Raw genomic sequence first — 12,407 nt, 5'->3', positions numbered from 1 at the left:
CAGCTCCCTCAGCCGGGGGGGGTGTGTGGGGGGGGAGGGTGCACAGCTCCCTCAGCCGGGGGGGTGTATGGGGGGGGAGGGTGCACAGCTCCCTCAGCCGGGGGGTGTATGGGGGGGGAGGGTGCACAGCTCCCTCAGCCGGGGGGGTGTATGGGGGGGGAGGGTGCACAGCTCCCTCAGCCGGGGGGGGGGTGGGGGGGGGGGGGGGAGGGTGCACAGCTCCCTCAGCCGGGGGGGTGTATGGGGGGGGAGGGTGCACAGCTCCCTCAGCCGGGGGGGTGTATGGGGGGGGGAGGGTGCACAGCTCCCTCAGCCGGGGGGGTGTATGGGGGGGGGAGGGTGCACAGCTCCCTCAGCCGGGGGGGGGTGTGGGGGGGGAGGGTGCACAGCTCCCTCAGCCGGGGGGGTGTATGGGGGGGGGAGGGTGCACAGCTCCCTCAGCCGGGGGGGTGTATGGGGGGGGGAGGGTGCACAGCTCCCTCAGCCGGGGGGGGTGTGGGGGGGGAGGGTGCACAGCTCCCTCAGCCGGGGGGGGTGTGGGGGGGGAGGGTGCACAGCTCCCTCAGCCGGGGGGGGGTGTGGGGGGGGAGGGTGCACAGCTCCCTCAGCCGGGGGGGTGTATGGGGGGGAGGGTGCACAGCTCCCTCAGCCGGGGGGGGTGTAGGGGGGGGGAGGGTGCACAGCTCCCTCAGCCGGGGGGGGTGTATGGGGGGGGGAGGGTGCACAGCTCCCTCAGCCGGGGGGGTGTTATGGGGGGGGGAGGGTGCACAGCTCCCTCAGCCGGGGGGGTGTATGGGGGGGGGAGGGTGCACAGCTCCCTCAGCCGGGGGGGTGTATGGGGGGGGGAGGGTGCACAGCTCCCTCAGCCGGGGGGGTGTATGGGGGGGGAGGGTGCACAGCTCCCTCAGCCGGGGGGGTGTATGGGGGGGGGGGGGTGCACAGCTCCCTCAGCCGGGGGGGTGTATGGGGGGGGAGGGTGCACAGCTCCCTCAGCCGGGGGGGGGGTGGGGGGGAGGGGGGAGGGTGCACAGCTCCCTCAGCTGGGGGGGTGTATGGGGGGGGGCGGGTGCACAGCTCCCTCAGCCGGGGGGGTGTATGGGGGGGGGAGGGTGCACAGCTCCCTCAGCCGGGGGGGTGTATGGGGGGGGGAGGGTGCACAGCTCCCTCAGCCGGGGGGGGTGTGGGGGGGGAGGGTGCACAGCTCCCTCAGCCGGGGGGGGGTGTGGGGGGGGAGGGTGCACAGCTCCCTCAGCCGGGGGGGGGTGTATGGGGGGGGGAGGGTGCACAGCTCCCTGCTCCCTCAGCCAGGGGGCCGGACGGGAGCCTCCCGCTCATGCCGGTGAGCGGACGCGTCGCCCTCGCCTGCCGGCCGTGGGGGGGGGGGGAGCGGGAGCTGCCCACTCCTGCGCCTTTCACTGACGTGGACACAGCACCAAACCAGCCCACGGCGGGGGGAGTCGCCCTCCCGCCCCCGCCCCCAGCTCCCGCGGGGAGGGGACCCACCTGCCCGGCCGTTCCGGGAACATCTAAAGGCTCCTCAGCGGCAGAGCCCGGGTGGCTTCAGGTTTGTTTAGTGGCGGCGGCAGGCAGCTCCGTCCAGCCAAGATGGCGACAAAACCGCAGCTCGCATGCGCGGCCGCGCGGGGCAGTGTGGGAATTGTAGTTGCCCCTCATCGACGCCCCGTCCACGGCCCGCTGCAGACGTCACGACGTACCCGCGGCCGTTGCGCGAGACAAGGAGCGGGTCAGCTTCCAAGATGGCGGCTTGCGGGCGCCGCGCGGTGTCCCCCTGGGAGATGTAGTCCCTTTGCGTTTGACAACGGAGCGAAGGCAGGAGCCTTCCGCCACGCCCACGGATTTGGAACGCACAACGGGGAGCGAGAGGGGGCAGATTTCCTGTTCGCGTTTCGGCTGAGAAGGGAGGGGGCTGCAAAGCAAGTTGCGATGTATTTGCCCTGCACCCAGCGCCATTGCCATGGGGGCTCCGCTTGGCACCCAGGGGCGAAGCACACCCAGAGCCCTCTGCATAGCCGAGAGAAGGGCTGGGTCCCTGGTACCCGGGTTGAGAGGCTGTCAGACTGTACGAGGGGAATAAAGGCGTTGCCAGCTCTTAGTTCTGTCACAAGTCTTGTGATGTTTGTTTGCCTTAAACCCCCAGCTCCTGGAGTCATTATGAGCCTCCGCTTTCATTTTTTTTTTTTTTTTTAAAAAGTCCTGATCGCTAAAGAGGGAAACTCCACAACCAGCGGCAAATAAAAAGAACTCTGAACTTATTTTTTTTAAAATCTCAAGGTTTTTAAGTCGATCTCATGATTTTGGGTGGGCCTGATGTGTGGTTTCTGAACATTTGGGGCTCGCAGCACTGCTTTGGCCATATGTTTTTTCCTTTATCTCCGTGGTAATAGGTTTTAGGTTCATGGGAAATTTTGGGTAGGTCTCACAAATTTACATTATTTATGATAAAATGTGTATGCTGTGAATGTTGAATCATCCTCAGTCATGTAAGTGTTATGGGCAAAAAGTCTCCACATACCTCTCTCCTATGCAAAAAAATAAGATAAAATTTCCTTCCCCCCCAAAAAAAAAAAACCCCAGATCCAGTTATGCTCCATTCTATGGGCCCCCTGTGCCTATCAGTTGTGAGTACAGTGACCATGTGGTCCTAAAAACCAGGAATGTTGTTTTCAGACCCTCATCCTGAATATGGAGTGACCCAGGCCTCAGGGGCTATGCCTACTGCGGAGGGAGGCAGAGACAAACAAATACAATGGAGATAATTTTAAACTTTATAAAGGAAAAACCCAGAAATTAGGCAGGAACAATAATATATACATAATAATATAATATAAAGTACTTGCTTAGGAAAATAAACTATAAATTACTATCATTATAAAAGAAGTTTTTTCTAAAACATTCTGTGTCACCCTAGGGGAATCAATTCCTCCTCTCCCTGGCTACAAAGTCCAGCTTCGCCCCCGTTGTCCTGCTTCTACTTTAATCTGGTTTGTGATGCTCCTTCGCTTTTACCCTGTGATGACCACATCTTTATCAAACAGGTCCACCTGTGAACTACAGCCCCTCACCTGGAGAGCCACACCCATTCCCCAAGCACCCAAACTGTATTTCCCTCTGTCAGCATCCCAATGGTTAACCTCACTGGTCATAGGATCTGTGCCCCTTGCAACCAGACTCCTTACACGTGGCCCTTCATGATCCTCCCATTAATGCAACTTCCTCTGGTCAAGCTCCTTTTCACCCCAGCAGAGTCTCTTTTCACCTTCGTCTCTAACCAGTGTCCAACTACCCCCTTGGTGCAGATTCCGAGCTCCTCTCATGGGCTATTTCTTTCCCCAAAACAGCATTCCAGGCTGCTGTACCATAGCTGCAGCAGGTGCAAATGCCAAGGTCAGAGTTACTACGCTTATTTTAAAAATAACTTTTTCTTGGCTTTGTAACTTCCTATAGGCTGGCCACGTGGAGGAGCAGCTGCAGGGTCACTTGATATGCTTCAGAATACTGCAAGGAAAGATACTCAGGTGGAATGGCCAGAAGATCAACATTATCTACAGAAAAATGCTACAGACAGAAAAAAAGAAGTAAATTGTATTAGAAAAGAGCCAAAGTGCACGCAAGTAGAGCCACCTGTACACATTATTTGAAAGAAGAATTTGGGTTTAAACGTTGCATAAATTCAGTTAGATTCAGCAAAGCTAGTGCAGGGGGGTATAAATTTCACTTCCCTTTGCCAACACTACCCTGCCCTGGCAAACTTTGGGCCAGATGCTGCCAGTCCTCATTTTTGATGTCACTGAGACAATTTGGCACGATCAGGCCCAAAATGTCCTATGAATATGGTGGAGGACAACCTTTTGTGGTTCATTCAATGACAGCAAGGATTTTCCATAATGCATTTGTGTAAAAAAAAATGTATTTGGCACTTTCTCCCCAAAAATCGTTTTATAAAAAAGAAAGATACTGAAATATGTTCTGTCTGAAGCTGCAGCTGCTGTCTTCCTGCTGATGTTGTAAGATGATGTCCAAGAATGTAATTCAGCAGCAAAAAGGGATAAAATCATGGGGTATATTAACAGGAGTGTTGTATGTAAGACACAGGGAGAAATTCTCCCACTCTACTCAGCACTAGTGAGGCCTCCACTGGTGCAGTGTCCAATTCTGGACACATACTTTAGGAAAGGTGTGGACAAACTGAAGAGAGTCCAGATGTCAGCAACAAAAAATGACAAAGCATTTAGAAAACCTGACCTATGAGGAAAGACTATAAAAAACTGGGAATGTTTAATCCCAAGAAAAGGAGACTGAAGGGAGGACCTGTTAAGTCTTCAAATATGTTAAGCACCAGTATAAAGAGGATGGTGATCAATTGTTCTCTACGTCCATGGAAGGTAAAACAAGAAGTAATAGGTTTAATCTGCAGCATGGAAGAACTAGATTAGATATTAGGAAAAACTTTCCAACTATATGGGTAGTTAATTCTTCCAAGGGAGGTTGGAGAATCCCCATCACTGCAGATTTTTAAGAACAGGTTGGATAAACACCTGTCAGAGATGTTCTAGGTTTACTTGGTCCTACCTCAGCGCAGAGGGCAAGACTTGATGACCTCTTGAGGTTTCTTCCAGCTCTACATTTCTATGATTCTATCTATGCAACTACTCTGGAAGTTTAACTCTTCTCTCCCATATTTATATATGCCATATCCTTTTGCTTTCATGGTGTCACCAGAATCATGGTCAACCAACAGATGTCAGGGTTTGTTGATTTTTGTCTGCCACAATACATTTGAGCACATCTTAAAAGGGATACAGTTCTGGAGGTGCACTCCTTTTCAGTTTAACTTGCTCCCCTTTTTCTCCTTGCACACTGAAGAGAATTTCTCCCTTTTTTGTGTTGGGAGATAAATAATGATTAGCAATAAAGCTACTAAAAGCTTTCTTATGATTTCCGATTTCCTCTTGCAAATACGCTTTGCATTTTAATAGCAGGAAATGTTGCTATGCCTGCATAATTTATTGTACTTAAACAGTATAATTTAAAAAACAACAACCTGGCTAGATTTCACTCAGAGATATGAAGGACAGCCAGATTATTTCCCATAAAGTACATTTAAAGTATTATCTTGCAACCATTAGTAAGTCATAGAGAGATCCTGAAAGTGAAATAATGCTGACCTTAGACATGCTAGAAAACTCAAGAATGATAACATAATTAAGAACTAAGCACACACAATTTCATTCATAAAAGGTTTTTTAAAAGGATAAAGAGATAGTGTCATATGTACCGAAACAGTCCCTACTAAACATAAATGGAATGTGGACACATCTGTAAAAGCCTTTTGAACAACATTATATTTCGAGTAAGTCTTATACTGTTAATTGTTAAAATAGAAGAACAATCATACTAAAGGTACTTAGAGGGTTTATAAGGTTTTTTTCCTTCTTTATTATACAATATACATATACTATAAAAGCCTCATTACTAGAAACAAATATCTTTAATGGGCTATGTACATTCTGCACTCTCCCTCTTTTCAAGAAATTCACATCTGAAAGCCATCATACTAATAAACAGGAGTAGAATTTTGCCCAAGCCTGTTACAAAAGATATTTTCATATTTTTTTCAAGTTGTGGTAAAAAGAAATGTTTCTGATCATCTTGACAGGTTTTGAAAACAAGCAGGACTTTAAAAATTGATCTACCTTTTCATTGAATAGAAATAGACGCATTAAAAATAACTACATCTTGATGAGTGTCCCAATCCTGAAAATATGCATTTGTTTAAATTTATGCACATGAATTATTTGTTTGATTTCAATGGGACTCCTCATACCTATCTAAAGTTAAGGTTGTGCAAAAAAGTGTTGGCATGATCAGAACCTTTGTGTTCACTTAAGGTCTGTTCCTGCACCACTAAAATCAGTGGGAGCTTTGCCTTGACTTGAATAATTGCAGGACCAGAGCCTTAGCCTACGTCTACACTGCACGTGTCTTTCGGTGGGGTATGTACTTGGGTAGCGCCCCGGCACGGGTTTAAGTAGCAGTCTACGTGATGAGGCATGGCTTACTACAGACATGCCTGATGGGTGTGGGTATGTACGCAAGCATATACCCTACTTGGCTTTCTACTCACCCAAGCCATGCCTTCTTGTCTAGTGTGCTATTTTTAACTGTGGAGTGTCCTGGTGTCTCCCAGCTGATGGAGCCTTTCCCTGCTGCAGCAAAAGGTTCCAACAGCGGGGAGACAGCAGGACGCTCCAGCACTCTGGCAGCTGGGAAAGGCTCCGCTGCAGTCCTCCCTGCCACAGATAAGGACTGAGGCAATGGGGAAAAGCTCAGAGTTTCCCCCTCCCAGAGCCTTTCACTGACACCTGCAGCTACACACAGTAACGGTCCATGCACTGTGGACACAGCTTGCTTTTTTCACTATGACATACCCTCTGAGCTGCCAAAAGTGGCATGTAGCGTAGATGTAGCATTAAAAGTAATGCTATTGTTAGTTACTTTAGTTCTTATCCCACAAAGATATTAGGTGCCTAAAGCCCAGACTTAGGTGCCAGGTCTTGGGTGTAGATGCCTAAGATCCTAGTTTTAGCCTTCACTGCGATCCCCACAACTCCTGCTGAACGCTGTAGATGCCTAAACTCACTCAGCATCTAAGTTTTCAGGGTAAGAGTTTCTGCCTCTGGGCATTTGCTCTGCAGCGTCACTCTAGGTGACCGGACGCCAGTCTCCCACCTGAGCCCAGAAAGATCCATGAACCAAGGGAAGATAGGCAGTGAATACCTATCTCATGCGCAGTGCCCAATCAGGTAGGCAAGCTCAGAGCCCACTACTGGACCCGGTTCCATTCAAAATCCAGCTGGAGGAGGTGGAGGAGGAAGATATTAGTGCCACCTTATAATTTAGAGCCCAGAGATTAGCGCATTCACCTGGGATAAAAATGACCATAGTGGATCAGACCAATAGTCCATCTAACCCAGTAGCCTGTCTTCCAACAAGCCAGTGCTAGATGCTTCAGAGGAACAAACAGAACAGGGAAATTCTGACTGGTCAATCCTTTAATCCAGTCCCAGTTTCTGGCAGTTGAAGGTTTCGGAACACCAAGAGCATAGGTTGTGTCCCTGACCATCTTGACTAATAGCCATTGATGGACCTATCCTCAATGAATTTATCTCAATCTTTTATCTATACTTTAGCCCTTCACAGTGTCCCCAAGCAACAAGTTCCACAGGTTGACTGTGTGTTGTGTGCAGAAGCACTTCCTTCCGATTGTTTTAAACCTGCTGCCTATTAATTTCATCCGGTGACTCTAGTTCTTGTGTTTTGTGAAAGGGTAAATAACACATCCCTATTCATTTTTTCTGTATCATTCATGATTTTATAAATCTCTATTATGTCCCCCATAAGTTGTCACCTTTCTAAGCGGCACAGTCCATTTTTTTAATCTTGCCTCATATGGAAGCTATTCCATATTCCTAATCATTTTTGTTGCCTTTCTCTGTACCTTTGCTGATTTTAATCTACCTTTTTTTAAAATGGGGCAACCAAAACTGCATACTGTAAAGATCCAGGGACTGGTCTGTAGAGCCTGGGACAGCTAATGGTCCCATAGTGCTACTAGAAGGCAATACAGAGCTCCTCCCAGGACGCTCTGTGGAGAATAGGCAGCACACGAAGTATCACCCAAGAAAACCAGAGTGACAGTGCCTTGCAGCCCTCTGATTGGCCAAGGACCCTATTTAATCTTGGAGAGTTGCCCCAGGAACTTGTTCGGACAACCACACAGATTTCAGGCCTGTGGTGGCGCCAGGCCAGGCCAGGCCTGGCCATCTCTGATCCCAACCTGACTTTTGCCTCCTAAATCCAGGCTGATACTATCCCTGACTCTGACTCTTGTTTATTGAACCCAGCGCAAGAGATACCTCTGATTCCCAGCTCTGGGGTCCTGAGCTGGGGGTATTTTGACTGTAGCCTCTCTATGGTGGGTTCATGAGTGGCTGACTAGAGCATTCCTAAACACAGCTGGGTATGATTCCTGCCTGTGGATGTTGGTGTGAGTGCAAGCTTGGAGGGCTTTGCAGCTTGTTACAGTGCAAGAGGGAACCCAGATTGGTGAAAAAGGGCTCAGCTGTACCTCAGTTTCTGGTGGCACCCCAGGGGGACCCATCACCACCACCCCCATGCTCAAGGCTTGTCGCCCTGTCAAATAAAGCTATTAGGTTGGTTTGACACAACTTGTTCTTGACATATCCATGCTGACTGTTATTTATCACCTTATTATCTTGTGTTTGCAAATTGATTGCTTAATTATTTGTTCCACTATCTTTCCAGCTACTGAAGTTAAGATGATTGGTCTGTAATTCTCCAGGTTGTCCTTATTCCCCTTTTCATTGATTGGAAGAGGGCAAATATAGTACCAGTCCTCTGGAATCTCTCCCATTTTCCATGACTCGTTGAAGATAATTGATAATGGCTCAGATACCTCCTCAGTCAGCTCCTTGAGTATTCTAGGATGTATTTCATCAGGCCCTGGTAACTTGAAGACATCTAACTTGTCTAAGTAATTTTTAACTTGTTCTTTCCCTATTTTAGCCTCTGATCCTACCTCATTTTCACTGGCATTCACTACATTAGACATCCAATTGCTATGAACCTTTTTGGTAAAAACTGAAACAAAAAAGTCATCTAGCACTTTTGCCATTTCCACATTTTCTGTTGCTTTCCTCCCCTCATTGAGTAATGGGCCTACCCTGCCATGGTCTTCCTCTTGCTTCTAACGTATTTGTAGAATGTTTTCTTATTATTTTGTCTAGTTTAATCTCGTTTTGTGCCTTGGCCTTCCTAATTTTTTCCCTACATACTTGTTGTTTGTTCATCCTTTGTAATTTGACCTAGTTTCCACTTTTTGTAGGTTTTTTTTTTTTTTTTTTTGGTGTGTTTCAGACAATTTTGTATGGAGCAAGGCAGTTGCCTAATTCCTGCAAAAAGGAGTTTGGATGCATAAACTGCTGACTCAGGATCACTTAGCAGAGATAGGTACTTCCCTACATCCCTGAATTAGGTGCCTTGCTTCAGGAGAGGGGTAGGGCTCAGCACACTGTCCTCTCATTGGCAGTCCCAGTGGCTATCTTAGGCAGCTCCTCACCTAACATGCTGGCTTTTGTTGCATTGTAGCATGCCTGTCTTTCCCTCTTCACTGTACAAAGAACCTAGGCACTTAACTCAGGCTTTGTGGGTTACAGTTTTGTTCCTTTCTACATGCCTAAAAGTTAGGTGCAGTGGCACTGAGCATTGCAATGCTTACATCCCTTTGGATAGACGCCTTTGAAAGTTCCAAGAAAATCTCTGTTTTCACATGTCCATACCTACTGAAAAGTACTTATATCAAGCAAGGACAATGTCATTCAGAATCTGCCTATAGGGAAATACACAGATTCTTAATTTTCAGCAAAAATATATCTAACCAGTTTGAGTTATTTGAAGATGGGGAGAAAAAAGTTTTAAAGGCTTTTTTTGAATCTCTATCTAGTAGTTAAAAGTGATATAACTTCACAAAATTAAAGGTCTGGGATAGTTACTTCTCACTGAAACCTAAACTCAGCTCCTGGGCTGTGTTTGAGCTGAGCTTTGTAGCTCAGAATGTGCAGTAGGAAGCAAAAGGTGGCTTTTGCCCCACAAGTCTGGGCTTCTGTCTGCCAGTGATCACTTGACTGTAAGAATGCTAGTCATGTACTGGCGAGGAGGACTGGCACAAGAAGCATTATAGCAGCTTTGCATCACCTGAAAATTGTCTCATGGGTGGGGAATAAGGAACTGCCTCATTCACAAGTTTTCTGGCTACTGTGTGCCATCAGTGCAGTGCAAACTAGCTGGAGCAGAGCCAAGGCTATGAAATTATGGTCAGGGCCAAATTAACCTTTTGTGGGCCCGGCGCCAAACATATTTGTGGGCCCCCACGGGGGCAAAGGAGCATGGCGTGCGGAGGTCATTCCCCAAAGCAAGGAGCCAGCCAGGGACAATGGGACATAGCATGGTGGGGCCGGCCCCGCTCCACCCAGCCCAGTACAAGGGCACTGTATACAAACCAGCAGTTACCAGATACACACTGGCCCGCCCAGCCCTGTGCTGCCAGCATGCCCCTTCCCCTCAGGGATGGGCCCAGGTTGTGCCACACAGCCCCTGACTCCCTATGCCCAGCAGTCCCCCCCCACAGACCCTCCACCGCAAATGCATAGCAGCCTGCACACCACCACTCCTGCCCAGCATCCCCTCACACACAGCCGCAGCACTACTGCCCAGTGCTCTTCCCCACAGCCCACCACAACTACACAGCACCCCACTCAGACCCCCCACTGCCCAGCATCCCAACACACAGACCTCCCCCACTGCCTCCCCAACAGACTCCCCACTAGCCAGCAGCCCCCCCACACCTCCAGAGTCCCACTCCGTCACACCCTGCCCCCTGGCCACACTCACCAACTCTGCTAGAAGATGATGGCATCTGCCAGGCTGAGCTGGCAGTGCGGCCGGGGCCGGTCCAGTGCCAGGGTGGGGAATCACTCCAGCCTTTCATGAGTGGCACTGTTAGCCAGGGCAGGGTCTGCCCCCGCCCTGGCCAGACTCCCTCAGGACCCATTTGCCTGGAGATAGGGTGCCCATACGTCCCCGTCTAGCCGGGACAGTTCCCTTTTTAAGCTCTGTCCCAGCCATCCTTCTTTGACAAAAACGAGCATTTATCCTGTTTGCTCTTGCCAACTGATCAGCTGGCAAGAGCAAATGAACAAATGCCCAGTGTGACGAAGCGGGACTGTTCTTAATGTTTCCTCTGAATATTGTGAGGGTGCCTCAGTTTCCCCTATGCAGTTCTTAAGTATCTAGGTGGTGGGATAAGGGTGTATGATCGTTGCAGAGCCCTAGAGGGCAGGTGTGTGCCAGGGTCTGGACAAAGAGAATGGCCGACACCCTGTGTCCTGGCAACTGATGGCCTGGGCCCTTCCCCCCTGCAAGGTGAGAGCTAAAGGGTTGGAGAACAAAGGAATCAGGTGACCTCCTGGCCCGGAAAAGGGACAAAGCCCAGAGGAGGAGGGGCTGGAGGGGGAGTCAGTTGGGGGCTGGCTGGGGACATGGAGTGAAGTGTAGACGTGGTTTGCTGGCTCACTGCCCCCCAAAATGGACCCGGCTGAGGGGTCCTGTTCTCTGCACCTACAAGCTCTGTTTTAGACCATGTCCCTGTCATCTAATAAACTCTCTGTTTTACTGGCTGGCTGAGAGTCACGTCTGACTGTGAAGTTGGGGTGCAGGGCCCTCTGGCTTCCCCAAGACCCCGCCGGGGCGGACTCACTGTGGGAAGCACACGGAAGGGCAGAGGATGCTGAATGCTCCGAGGTCAGACCCAGGAAGGTGGAAGCTGTGTGAGCTGTGTGTCCTGAAGACAGTCTGCTCACAGAAAGAAAAAGAGTACTTGTGGCATCTTAGAGACTAACAAATTTATTTGAGCATAAGCTTTCGTGAGCTACAGCTCACTTCATCGTATGCATTTGGTGGAAAATACAGTGGGGAGATTGATATACACACATAGAGAACATGAAACAGTGGGTTTTATCATACACACTGTAAGGAGAGTGATCACTTAAGATGAGCTATTACCAGCAGGAAGGGGAGGGGAGGAGGAAAATCTTTTATGGTGATAATCAAGGTGGGCCATTTCCAGCAGTTAACAAGAACGTCTGAGGAACAGTGGGGGGGTGTGGTGGGGGGGGAGAAATAACATGGGGAAATAGTTTACTTTGTGTAATGACACATCCACTCCCAGTCTCTATTCAAGCCTGTTAATTGTATCCACTTTGCAAAATAATTCCAATTCAGCAGTCTCTCCTTGGAGTCTGTTTTTGAAGTTCTTTTTGTTGAAGGATAGACACTCTCAGGTCTGTAATCGAGTGACCGGAGAGATTGAAGTGTTCTCCGACTGGTTTTTGAACGTTATAATTCTTGATGTCTGATTTGTGTCCATTTATTCTTTTACGTAGAGACTGTCCAGTTTGGCCAATGTACATGGCAGAGGGGCATTGCTGGCACATGATGGCATATATCACATTGGTAGATGTGCAGGTGAATGAGCCTCTGATCGTGTGGCTGATGTGATTAGGCCCTATGATGGTGTCCCCTGAATAGATATGGGGACACAGTTGGCAACGGGCTTTGTTGCAAGGATAGGTTCCTGGGTTAGTGGTTCTGTTGTGTGGTGTGTGCTTGCTGGTGAGTATTTGCTTCAGATTGGGGGGCTGTCTGTAAGCAAGGACTGGCCTGTCTCCCAAGATCTGTGAGAGTGATGGGTCGTCCTTCAGGATCACTTGCCCATAACCTCAGCCGTGCAGAACACAATGCCATCCACA

General features: G+C 49.5%; 1 protein-coding gene across 10 annotated transcripts in view; it reads right to left on the bottom strand.

Annotated features, from left to right (window-relative positions):
- Nucleotides 1-1,651, bottom strand: part of EMSY (EMSY transcriptional repressor, BRCA2 interacting) — a 62,169-nt gene extending 60,518 nt beyond the window's left edge. For 7 of the 10 annotated variants that reach the window (XM_043504054.1, XM_043504056.1, XM_038415610.2 and 4 more), the window contains exon 1: nt 1,504-1,650. The gene's annotated coding sequence lies outside the window, so the exon portion shown is untranslated. Of the gene's footprint in view, nt 1-1,503 lie in introns of all 10 variants that reach the window. The other 3 variants (XM_043504057.1, XM_043504060.1, XM_043504058.1) reach the window with 1 other exon arrangement.
- Between the last annotated feature and the right edge of the window lie 10,756 nt (nt 1,652-12,407).

This window comes from Dermochelys coriacea, chromosome 1 (genome assembly GCF_009764565.3).
Source record: "Dermochelys coriacea isolate rDerCor1 chromosome 1, rDerCor1.pri.v4, whole genome shotgun sequence".
Taxonomy (NCBI): domain Eukaryota; kingdom Metazoa; phylum Chordata; order Testudines; family Dermochelyidae; genus Dermochelys; species Dermochelys coriacea.
This window is presented reverse-complemented; position numbering and strand designations above follow the sequence as displayed.